The sequence below is a fragment of the Eutrema salsugineum genome, unplaced genomic scaffold (genome assembly GCF_000478725.1).
Source record: "Eutrema salsugineum unplaced genomic scaffold, Eutsalg1_0 scaffold_11, whole genome shotgun sequence".
NCBI classification, from domain to species: Eukaryota; Viridiplantae; Streptophyta; class Magnoliopsida; order Brassicales; family Brassicaceae; genus Eutrema; species Eutrema salsugineum.
In genome coordinates this window covers 6,292,489-6,305,061 of record NW_006256901.1, presented here as the reverse complement: position 1 = coordinate 6,305,061, position 12,573 = coordinate 6,292,489, and positions in this window count along the sequence as shown.

Here is a 12,573-nt window from a genome sequence, read left to right as displayed (position 1 = left end):
AAAGAGTTTTCAGGATATTTTGAGAAAAGGAATGTACTTGGAAGCAAAAAGCATAATTTTGGATAAATTCGGACCATCGGAAGTTTGGAAACAAATGGAAGCCTTCCCACCGTATGATCATTCCGAAATTCGGAAACAAGATATAGGAGACAACCAGCTTTCCAATTCAAGTGGAATCAAAGTAATCCAACGGTTAGATCTCCAGATATGGTCGATGCACTGAAGGCAAATCAACACAGTCGGAAGCTCACCCGCGGCCAAAACATCATCCACCGGGGGTGTGAAATTTTAGACTGCAGGGAGCTTATTTCCGAGCCTCAGAAGCTTATTTTAAAGCCCAAATCATTCTCGTCATTATTCCTGCAAGTTCTAGGCGTTCCCAATGTCTCAAGACACTATATAAACCTCTTTTAAGTCGTTTCGAAGGGTGTGCCACATTTTTCCAAGGAACCCTAGAGAGAGAGACTCGCCTGAAGAGGAGCCACCGAGAGGGGCACCATCGGCTTCATTCTGTTCTTGGTTTCTAATCTTTGTCTATTTCCATGCTCTGCAATTCTAAATACTTTGGTGATGTTGAATCCAAAGACATTCAACGTGGTTCACCTCAACCACCAAGCGATGTGGATCATCCATTCCTCCAGGTATGAACCCCAACAATCAATGACCAAACCACTGTGCCGTTACACAGGTTGATCACCTATCTCTAGCTACTTACAGTCATTAAGCATTCAACCAGGAGAACAAACAATTATGTTGGTGCTTCATCTAATGATTTTCTTATCCATTTGACTCTTTCATGACCTTCCTATATGCATCAAATCAACTACCTGAATAGATCTAGACTCAATACAACAAAAACAAACAAATAGAGTCCTAAGAATCTGGATCTACTCCTCAACTTGGCCAATTGGCAGATCTGGATTAAGGAGACTGAGAATTAAAGGAATCAAGCAGACGACGAGAAGGAAGGGGCTCGCGACGACTTCTCCTTAGCTCCGCGGCGACGGCAGCAGCTTGGGCGATGATGTCTCATGCTCTCTCTCTCTCTCTCTCTCTCTCTCTCTCTCTCTCTCTCTCTCTCTCTCTCTCTCTCTCTCTCTCTCTCTCTCTCTCTCTCTCTCTCTCTCTCTCTCTCTCTCTGGCTGGGGGCTAATTTGCAGAGAATGAGGCTCTTCCCTTAGGGTTTTCCCTTTTATAACTGCAGAGATTGGGGAATGGGCCTCCTGCTAGGCTTTCTGCTGGGCTGGGATGTTACAGTTAACAACGATGAAAGATGTATCCTTGGGTGAGATCCTTGACTTTGGGTGGATCCTGATGTGATCTATGATGTTAAAACAGTTAATTACTTATTAAACATTAGGTCTAGATTATTAATCAAGTCTAATCAATTTTTATAGCACTAATCACTTTATTAATTATCTAATCAAGAATGAATTCTCATTTGTGAAAAGACTAATTAAAAAACATTAATAACAGAATCCAATAACCAATAAACCTCTTAAACATTCATTCTTATAAGCTAAGTAGGTTAATCCTCCATTCAGGTTCTTTGGGGCATTAAATTAAACACCTTCTAGGTGTGAAATGCCCTAAGACCAATATCAACTTTCTCAAGTAAATCTAGCATCAAGAGCATCTAGATAGAGAATAATAAAAGTAATCTAAGTCCTAGGCACCATAGATCAACCCAGAAACATCCTAATCTATCTCACCTATGGATTCAAAAGAGAACTACTCACAACACATGTTCAAACCCAAAAAAACTAAAGAGATGAGATTTTGATCCATGTTTAATGAGAAAAAGAAAAAGAGATTAGATGAAAACTGATATAATTGCATAAACTCAAAGAAATCATTCATAAACAAGTTGTGTTTCCCAGAAAAGATAGATTTTTGAAAGAGAAAAGAAGATATCTTGCAAGTTGGGTCTAGAAACTATTTAAATTTTTTTGGGCCGGTCCGGGTCAACAGACCGGATTTTTGACCTGGTCAAACTAGTCTTAAGTGGTCTACATCAGCCAAGGTCAGACCACTCCGGGCCAGTGTGGACCTCGGTGTAGATTTGTGTGACTCTCATCTCCAACACCTGGATGGACACCTGAATGGAGATCGGTGTAGTGTGTTCTTGGTAAAGAATGAGCTAGCCTGGTGTTGACCTCAGTGTGGAAATTGGTGTGGGATGAAATATCTCAGCTCCAACAACAGTATGGACACTGGGATGGATACGGGTGTAAGACTTGAGCAGAACTCGTTTTGGCGCTGAGCAGACATGTTATTGTAAATGTGATGTATTGTCTGCACCAGGATTGACTTCACACCACCTCCTGAAACATAACTCAATTATATACAACTTCTATGAAGAATCCCGAGACTAAATCTGAGTGTAAACCCTTGTCCTGCTTGATCTTTCAGTCTCTTCTTCTCGCTTCAACACCAGGGTTGACACCAGTTGACGTGTTGTTGGTGTGAGATGTAGATGTAGCCTCCAGCTTCTTTTTTCCCTTTAAAGCTTCACACTTCTTTAAATCTTTTTATTTGGTCCATTCTCCAAGTGTCTCTACCTCTTGGAAAATCTTCCAAGTCCATAGTCTCCATTCCATTCTCTTTGCTCCTTTAGCTCTAAAAGAACTTGTTAACACTCTAAAATATGCAAAACTCTCCTAGACCTTATGGAAAACCTATATAGACTAAAAAAAGACAAGAAACCTAAGAAAACGATGAAAACACATGCATGGAACTCAAAGAACTAAGCTAAATGCATGCTAAAATGGTGAAAAATATGAGAATTTCAGTGATTAAGGATAAGGCAACTCAATGGGAGAAGTGTGTTGTTACTTCATCAATAACAACATGGGATGAATGCAAGAAGGGTTTCTGATCGTAGTTCTTCTCCACTAAAAAAACCGCATAACTGACAAAATTAGCTTCAAGCAAGGAGCTAATGAGTTACTAAATGAGGCATGAAAGTGTTTGAATGACTATACTAAACGAAATATATGACTACACACTATGGAGTCCAAACAGAATCTATCAATGGCATCTTCCACCACGGTATTCACCAGGACTATAAACTAGCTCCCAATACTGCTAGCAACAGATTTGTTTTTTATTATTCCTTTTTTTCCAAAACTACGTCTTTTTGAAATCTGTTAAAAATACAAGATTTTATTCATGTGTTTTATAAGAGTTTTATATCTCGGTTGGACTTGTATGTGGATGATTGACATGGTGTCTGTAGAGTTGTATTAAACTGTCACTTGGAATTGTTTTTTTTGTTTTTTGGCAGGAAACCTTTTTCAGATTGGATGTATGTATTGACCTAATGAAATGAATATAATTCTTTTGTGGCTGTTGGCAAGAGGGAGAGGGAGAGATCCACCGGCGTCGAGGTAGACATGGAAAGCCAGCTTTGGTGAGATTAACAGCGCACTCTAGAGAGAAAGGGCCAGTGAAACTTGTAGGAGGAGAGAAAATAATGGGGAGAAAGGGAAGAACTTGTGAGGAAAGAGAGATCGATCGAAAAGAGAAAGATAAAGGGAAAGAGAAAAAGGTAACTATAATTGTTTCTTCAAGGCCTAGTAACATTGACACAATTACAGAAATTATATAGTAAATAACTTGTAACATTGAAGCTAACCTTCAGAAACTTCGACTTGGTTAGACTACTGACCTATAAATAACAAGAATATAAAAGCCTGGACAACAATACAAATCAAATCACGATTGTGATTTGTGAGATTAAGAAAAGAGCTGATGAAAGATGGTTTTATTTTGTTTAAAAAAAAAAGATGGTTTTTATTTTATGACATTTTTATTACCAGATAAACTGTCATAATTAAAGCTAAATGTAAGAAAATCAATAGATCATCAGTTTTAATCAAAAATAACAACAATATTTAGGTTCTGTTGGAAATAGAGAATGACATTCTCCCGCATTGTACCCTGAGTAGATACAGTCCACATTGCATTCGTACATATCATATGAACGCGTGCATTTATGGAAGCATGTGTGGCCGTTATACTATTTTCTCTACTTAATTACCTTGAAGATTTCTCTCACATTGGTTAACAACATCATATTTTAGTTTAGGTAGGAAAGAATAATTTGACTAAATATTAACATCATTTATATTGTATCATATAAATTTATTATGCAAAAGTTCCTTTGATCTAGTGGTATAATTACTATGACTATATCAACACGCATTAGGTATGAAAATTAAGATTTCTCAATTTTAATTTTTTCCGTTTTCTTATTTGCTAATTTTAAAGCTAAAAATAATATTTATAAAAACATGCATTAAGATTTGTGTGTAACTCATTTATTTTTTGTCTTTCTTTGTATAAAGTCTTTTGAAGAAAACAAAATGATCTGTAATTTTCCAGATCTTCAATAAGCCATATTTATAAAACTCTTAATCTTGGAATTGAACACATAAATTCCATTATTTTCTTGACCAAGAAAATTCCCATTATTATATTTCCATAACAAACCCAATGAACGAATGTAGAAGACAGAAATACTAAGTTTTATCATGCACAGGTAAAACAACGAAGGACAATAAATCTGATAATTGGTCTTCATAATGACGCTGGAATATGGGTCTCAGAATAAAAAGAGTTTGAACGAGTAGCAGTTAAATATTTTGATGGGTTATTCAGATCAACTAACCTGACAGAGTTCGATCAGGCTCTTGAGGAAATCACACCATCAATCAAGGAACAAAATAATGAAATGTTGACGGCAATGGCTACGGAGGAGTAAGTACGTGCAGCATTGTTTACAATAAATCCAAAGAAAGCACTGGTCCTAGATGGGATGACAGCACTTTTCTTTCAAAGGGCCTGGCAAATTGTCAAGGCCGACATGGTGCAGTTGGTTAATGAATTTTTAGAAACCGGAAGTTTTGACCAAAGGCTGAATATGACAAACATTTGTTTAATCCCGAAGAAGGAAAGACCCACATGCATGACCGAACTGCGGCCGATAAGTATTTGTAATGTCGGTTATAAAATTATCTCACAGGTCTTATGTCAAAGATTAAAGCGACTGCTTCCAAATATTATTTCTGAAACACAATTGGCATTTATGGCGGGAAGGTTTATTTCAGATAATATAATAATCACCCTTGAGATTTTCCATGGACTAAGAACAAATAATTTATGCAAAGGGAAGTATATGGTAATCAAAACTAACATATGTAAAGCGTATGATAGGGTTGAATGGTCTTTTATCGAGAACTTATTAAGGAAAATGGGTTTTGTGGAAAAATGGATCACTTGGATGATGTGGTGTATTTCTTCAGTATAGTATAAGGTAATTTTGAATGGGCAACCTCGAGGACAAATAAGACCAAAAAGGGGACTCGACAAGGCGACCCTTTGTCACCCTATGTTTTCATACTTTGTACAAAAGTTCTAATTTCGAATTTAAAAAGGGCAGAAAAGAAAAAAACACTGACAGGCTTATTAGTCCCGCAATTACCCATTTACTATTTGCAAATGATAGTCTTTTTTTCTGTAGTGCTAATGCCAACAAATGCCAGAAAATCCTACAAGTACTTACACAATATGAAAAGGTGTCAGGACAACAAATAAAATTCGAAAAATCTTCAATTCAATTTGGCCACACGGTTTTTGAGACGATACAAGAAGACTTAAAAAATATTTTAGGAATTCACAACAATTGAGGAATGGAAAAATATTTGGGTCTCCCAGAAAACCTAGGTGGCACAAAAAGCAAAATTTTTAATTTCGTTGCTGAAAGACAACAAGACAGAATCAATTGTTGGAAATCAAAACTTCTGAAAAAGGGGGCAAAGAAGTTTTGATTAAATCAGTGGCGTCCGTGATGCCTAATTTTGTAATGTCGTGTTTTCGATTACCAAAGTCCATAGCAACAAAACTCAAAAGCGCTGCAGCTCGGTTTTCGTGGAGCTCAAATGGTCAACAAAGAGGAATGCATTGGATAGCATGGAAGAAAATGTGCCAACATAAGACAGAGGGGGGTATGGGCTTTCGTACAATAGAAGATTTTAATACGGCTTTATTAGCAAAACAACTCTGGCGGTTAATGGATGAAATAAATTCACTTTTCGCAAAGGTTTTCAAGGGACGATATTATCGGATGTTGAATTCTATTCGATCCTACTCCCCCTCATATGGGTGGAGGAACATTATTTCGGCTAGACCTCTAGTTCAAAAATGACTAATTAAAAGAGTTGGATCAGGATATTCTATCTCAGTATAGAATGATCCTTGCATTCCAGCTTTTCGCCCGAAGCCAGCCACATGTAAAAGGTACAATTACTGCCCAAATTTAATGATGATTGATCCAACGACTAAGACATGGAAATTAGGGTTGATAACTGCTATTATTGACCCAGAGAATGTGGCAATCATTCGAGGAATACCCACGAGCAGCATTTCCAGGCAAGATGCATTAGGGTGGCATTTTACACAAACATGACTAATATCAACAGATTCAACACCATGTATTTTCTTAGGTATTTCTTAACTCAAAGTGCATATTTCTTAACTTAACTCATGTTGCAACATTAGATGATAAATTTACCAATAAAAAGACCATTCTAATAATTAAGGAAAAAATACATAGTTAAAAATAAATCAGCTTCCACTATAATTAAATCTACTTTGTAAGTTTAACTCTGTTATTCACTAAACATGTATCTACTCTTTTTTTGCTAAAGTTTAATTACTGTACCACCATCCAAGATACAAAAATGGCTTTTTCCAACCTCAGCTTTCGGAAAACATTAAACTTATACCCAAACTTATTTAGGTGCTTAAACATACTTAATTTTTATAATAATTTGAATTTCATCCATAATCTTGGTTTTTTGTGCGTAAACCAACTTTCGTCGAAATGGCATTAAGTTGCCATCAAACCCAGTCTACCTGGATGCCACGTAAGCAATGATGTCGTCTTGGACTGTCAAAATTTGAAAAAAATGACAAAACGACGTTTTTGTTCTTGAGTCAAACAACATCATTTTGTTCTGGGTCATAACTGATCACAAACACTGCGTTAACCAGTTCTGTTCCATTTAAAACTAATTGCACTATCAAATAGCTGTTTTGGAGAAGACTAATATATATGACATAGAGCTATGAGCATAGAAAATTATGCGTAAAAATGTTTTGGGAAAAGAAGTAGACCTTCATGGTTGTGAGCATGGAAGAGCTTTTTGCAAGCTCTGCTGCAATACATGAAGCCAAAGTGCAACCTGTCCCATGAATATTTCTCGTAGGTTTGCAAGGAGAACGGAGTTCGGGAAACTCATTGCCTAAGAAAAAAGTTCCACATGTCTATAACCACAAATGTACAAGTCTATCAAGCGTCGTCATCAACAAAGCCAGTATAAGAATCTTATCTAATGAGTTCTCATACCATCGAAGTAAACATCTACTGAATCTAATGAGCCAGGAAGATCATCACCTTTGACAAGTATGAATCAGAATACGAAAAAAGAAGTGGATCAACATCACGCAGCAATGCTCCTGACCAAGCAGGACCACATAGAAAAAAAACTTAAAATAAAACACTATCTGTCCATACAACTGCCAAGGAACCAAAATCAGAAGGTTTCGCCTAAAATTCGTCCACACTAGGTTAAGTTAAGGAACGACAAGAAAGAGAAGCGTAGGTTGCAGAAAGATGAGAGAAAAATGGAAACAAAACACAGTCTGATTTTGCCGCATTTCATGCAACGATTTTGCCGCAGATCGCATATCTTCAACAGTCTGAATCCGAACACCACCATGTAAAGCAGATGCTTCTTTCATATTTGGGGTTATGATGTCAGCAATTTGCAGTAATCTCTCTCTGTAATTATAAAACATAGTCAGAAGCACATAGCACACCAATCACTGAGGTCACCAAACACAGATTTGCATACATAACAGTGCTTAGAAGTTTACCTGAAGATAGAGAGAATAGAAGAACCAGCCAGAACGTGGCCACTTGTCGACACCATCACAGGATCAACAACCAAAACTGCCTTAAGAAAACAAACTATATTAAGCAGTGAAAGAGGCATTTGAAAATATAGCAAGTGAGGTATTTTACTTCCTACCACGGACTTGAAAATCTGAAAGATTTTGAAGAAGAACTTTGACGATTTCAGGGGAAGGAAGCATCCCAGTCTTCACCTATTACTCCAATTGATCATCTTCAGAGTTCATAAGAGAGAAAGAGTGACTAATCAGTATGAAGAAGAGCTCACGGCATCGAATTCGAAGTCGGAGATAACAGATTTCAGCTGTTCGGAGACGAATTGTGAAGGAAGAAGATGAACGGATTGTACGCCTTGAGTGTTCTGAGCAGGGACGGCTGTTATGACGGAAGCGCAATAAAGACCATGAGCTGCACATACTTTGAGGTTGGCTTGGATTCCAGCGCCGGCCCTGGGATGTTGGAGATTTAAGTGTTACCTTTATTTTAGTCAACCATTGCAACTCTTGAGAATATAGTTATTTTACCAAACATTGCAACTCTTGAGTTTATGGTTATTTTCTTAGCACTGCAACTGTTGGAATTATGGTTATTCTAAACTATTGCAACTTTTGGAATTATAGTTATTCTAAACCATAACAACTGTTGAGATTATGGTTATTCTAAACCATTATAACTGTTGGGATTATGATTATTTTGAACCATTGCAAATATTCTTTGTACCCCTTGAAACTCTATATTAGATTGAAAATATCTTTGGAAAGTATTAAAACAATTTTTTGCAAACAACAACCAGAAAACAACATAATAACAAAAGGGAAACTTTGATTGTCTTATCCTATAAGGGATTTCGTGTAACTCAAGGCTTTGATAAGGGTCAAAATATTTTTTAAGAAAGGTGTTTTCTACACAATTCAATCGTTATCCAAGTTCACAATTTATCAAGTTAAGGTTTCAAACACACATTTTCAAAGAGTATTTAGTTATGAACTATGACTGGTGTATCTGTGCGAGAGATGATGTCGAAGTTTGGAAAGTTGGAAAAGTTTGAAGGAATAGATTTCAGTAAATGACAAAAGAAGATGCATTTTCTCCCCACAATACTCAATGTAGCATATGTTCTAAGCATGCCAATGCCTACCGTGTCGGAGGATGCAGCGAACGAGTCTTTAGAGGAGACAAGGAAGAAAACTTAAATGGGAGAACGATGATTACATAAGCCGTGGCCATATTCTCAATTGTATGTCGGATCCACTCTTTGATGTATATCAGAATGTCGAATCCGCAAAAGAGTTATGGGATGCATTGGAATCAAAGTGCATGGTCGAGGATGCATCTAGTAAGAAGTTCCTTGTAGGTAATTTTAATAATTACAAGATGTTTGATTCTAGGCCGGTTATGGAACAGTACAATGAACTACTCCGTAAGCTAAGGCAATTCGCCCAATACAACATTAAGATGGATGAATCCATCTTGGTGTCGAGTATTATCGACAAGTTACCACCTTCATGGAAAGATTTCAAACACATGTTGAAACACAAAAAGGAAAAGTTGTCTCTTGTACAACTTGGTAGCCACTTGCGTATAGAGGAATCTCTAGTAGTGCAAGAGGCAGGTAAACCTAAAGAGGTTGATACTTCTTCCATTAATATGATGGAAGAAAATGGGAGTTCTAAGAAAAAGAAGAGGAAGAAACGCTCCTTTAATAACAACACTTATGGTGGATCTAAACAAAAGGGTTAAGAGCGTTAGTTGGATTTCTAACAAGTAGGGTCATTTCAAACGTGACTGTTGGGCAGCGAAAGATAAAAATAAAATAAGACAAAACCATTTCGGGCAAGTGTCTAAGGACCAAAGCCCATCTTCTCATCACGGCAGATTTCTGTTTTTGATTTATGTTCAGAAGTGAATTATGTATCAAAGAATTCTGAGGCATTTTATGTGCAGGATGATGAAGTGTCGTGGTGGATCGACTCGGGTGCAACAACACACGTTTGCAAGGATCATGGCTGGTTCAAGTCATATGAACCGGTTCAAGATGAGTTTGTACTTCATATGGGCAACGAGTCAACAGCTCCCATCCTAGGCCATGGAAAAGTGGTGTTAAAATTTAGTTTTGGGAAAACTCTTGATCTTAAGGATGTACTTCGTGTACCCAGAATTAGAAAAAAAAAAATCTAGTCTCTGGTAGTGTTTTAAAAGAAGTGTGGATACAAACAAGTGTATGAATCTGATAAGTATATCTTATCGAAGTGTGGTGTATTTATTGGATTTGGTTATTTCTGTAGTGGCATGTTTATGCTTAATATTAATAAAGTTATCAATTATATATATATATATATATATGGCATATTATAGCAAAGTAGACACTTCTCTATAGCATGCAAGATTAGGTCATGTACATTATAAGGTTATGTTTGAAATGTCTAAAGAAGGTTTGATTCCTACTTTGACATGAATATAGAGAAGTGTAGTACTTGCATGTTGACAAAGATTGTTAGAGACAAAGATTGTTAGACAACCATGTAAGAGTATAGAAAGAAATTCAGTGGTGCTTGGACTTATTCATAGTGATTTATGGATTTGCATGCTACATTATCTTTAGGAAACAAAATCTATTTCCTCATGTTCATCGATGATCATACTCGGTTTTGTTATGTATATTTATTGCATGCTAAAGATGAGGCCCTAGATAAATTTAAGGTTTATAAAACTGAGGTTGAATTGCAACAATATGACTTGATTAAGATATTACGCACTGATAGAGGTGGGAAATATTATGATCCTGCGTATTTCCAGTCTGTAGGAATTATACATGAGACTACGGCTCCATATACACCTCAGAAAAATGGTGTATCAAATAGGAAAAACAGAATCCTAAAGCGACAGATTAAGTGACGGATTTTGGGGGTGAAGCCATGTTAACGGCGTGTTATTTATAAAATAGGATTCCTAACAAAAGGAATAAAATTACTCCATATTATTTAATTGAAAGGTCTAGAGATTAGATTGGTTTCTAATACCCATATTATTATCTTGTTGATGAGGACCCTAGGACTTTTGATGAGGCTATGAAGTCTCAAGATGTTGCATTTTGGAAAGAAGTAGTAAATGATGAGATGGACTCCATCATGGGAAATAACACATGGGTCTTAACAGATCTCCCACTCAGTTGCAAGCCTTTAGGCTGCAAGTGGATCTTCAAAAAGAAGATGAAAGTTGATGGAACAATCGATAAGTTCAAAGCTCGATTGGTTATACAAGGCTTAAACAAAAGGAAGGTATTGATTATTTTGATACTTATACTCCTGTTGATAGGATTTTTTCTATATGATTATTGATTGCTTTGGTGGCTATTAATAATCTTGTGATTCACCAAATGGATGCCAGGACAGCATTTTTAATCGGTGTATTAGAAGAAGATATGTATATGAAACAAACTGAAGGGTTTATCATGCCTGGTAATGAGGATAAAGTGTGTAAGTTGATAAAGTCATTGTATGGGCTAAAGCAAGCACCTACACGGTGGCATCAAAGATTTGATGAGGTTGTCTTGTCGAATGGATTCAAATTATTTCAGTTGGACAAGTGTTTATATAGAAAATTTGATAAGTCCGGTAATGGAGTAATCATTTGCTTATATGTTGATGACATGTTGATCTTTGGCACCGACTTTAGACAAGTAGAGCTTACCAAAGCATTTTTGTCATCACGTTTTGCCATGAAAGACATCGGGGAAGCGGATATGATTCTGGAATTAAAATCAAGCACAAAAACAAAAGACTACCTTTAACACAATCTCATTACGTTGAAAAAGTGCTTAAGAGGTTCAATGGTGAGAACTGTTCTCCAATAAGGACTCCCATGGATGTGAGTGTAAAGCTTATGCCCAATACAGCACAAGCGGTATCACAACTCGAATACTCACAAGTAATTGGCTGCTTAATGTTTGCCATGACAAGCACTAGACCGGATTGATAACACCTGATTTTGATAATTTTTATGGATCACTCTCAATGTTTTATGCAGGTGTTTTCACTCAGTTTTAAAATTTTTTAAGTGATTTCCATGTTTTAGAATCGTAAAAGAGTTTTCAAGATATTTTGATAAAAGGAATGCACTTGGAAGCAAAAAGCACAACTTTGGATAAATTTGAACCATCGGAAGTTTGGAAACAAATGGAGGCCTTCCCGCCGTACAATCATTCCAAAATTAGGACACAAAATATAGGAGACAACCAGCTTTCCGATTCAAGTGGAATCAAGGCAATCCAACGGTCAGATCTCCAGATATGGTCGATGCACTGAAGGCAAATCAACACAGTCGGAAGCTCACCCGCAGCCAAAACATCATCCACCGGGGTGTGAAATTTTAGACTGCGGGGAGCTTATTTCCGAGCCTCAGAAGCCCATTTTAAAGCCCAAGTCATTCCCGTCATTATTCCTGCAAGTCCTAGGCATTCCCGAGGTCTAAAGACACTGTATAAATCTCTTTTAAGTCGTTTAGAAGGGTGTGCCACATTTTTCCAAGGAACCCTAGAGAGAGAGACTCACCTGAAGAGGAGCCACCGAGAGGGGCATCATCGGCCCTCCTGCTTC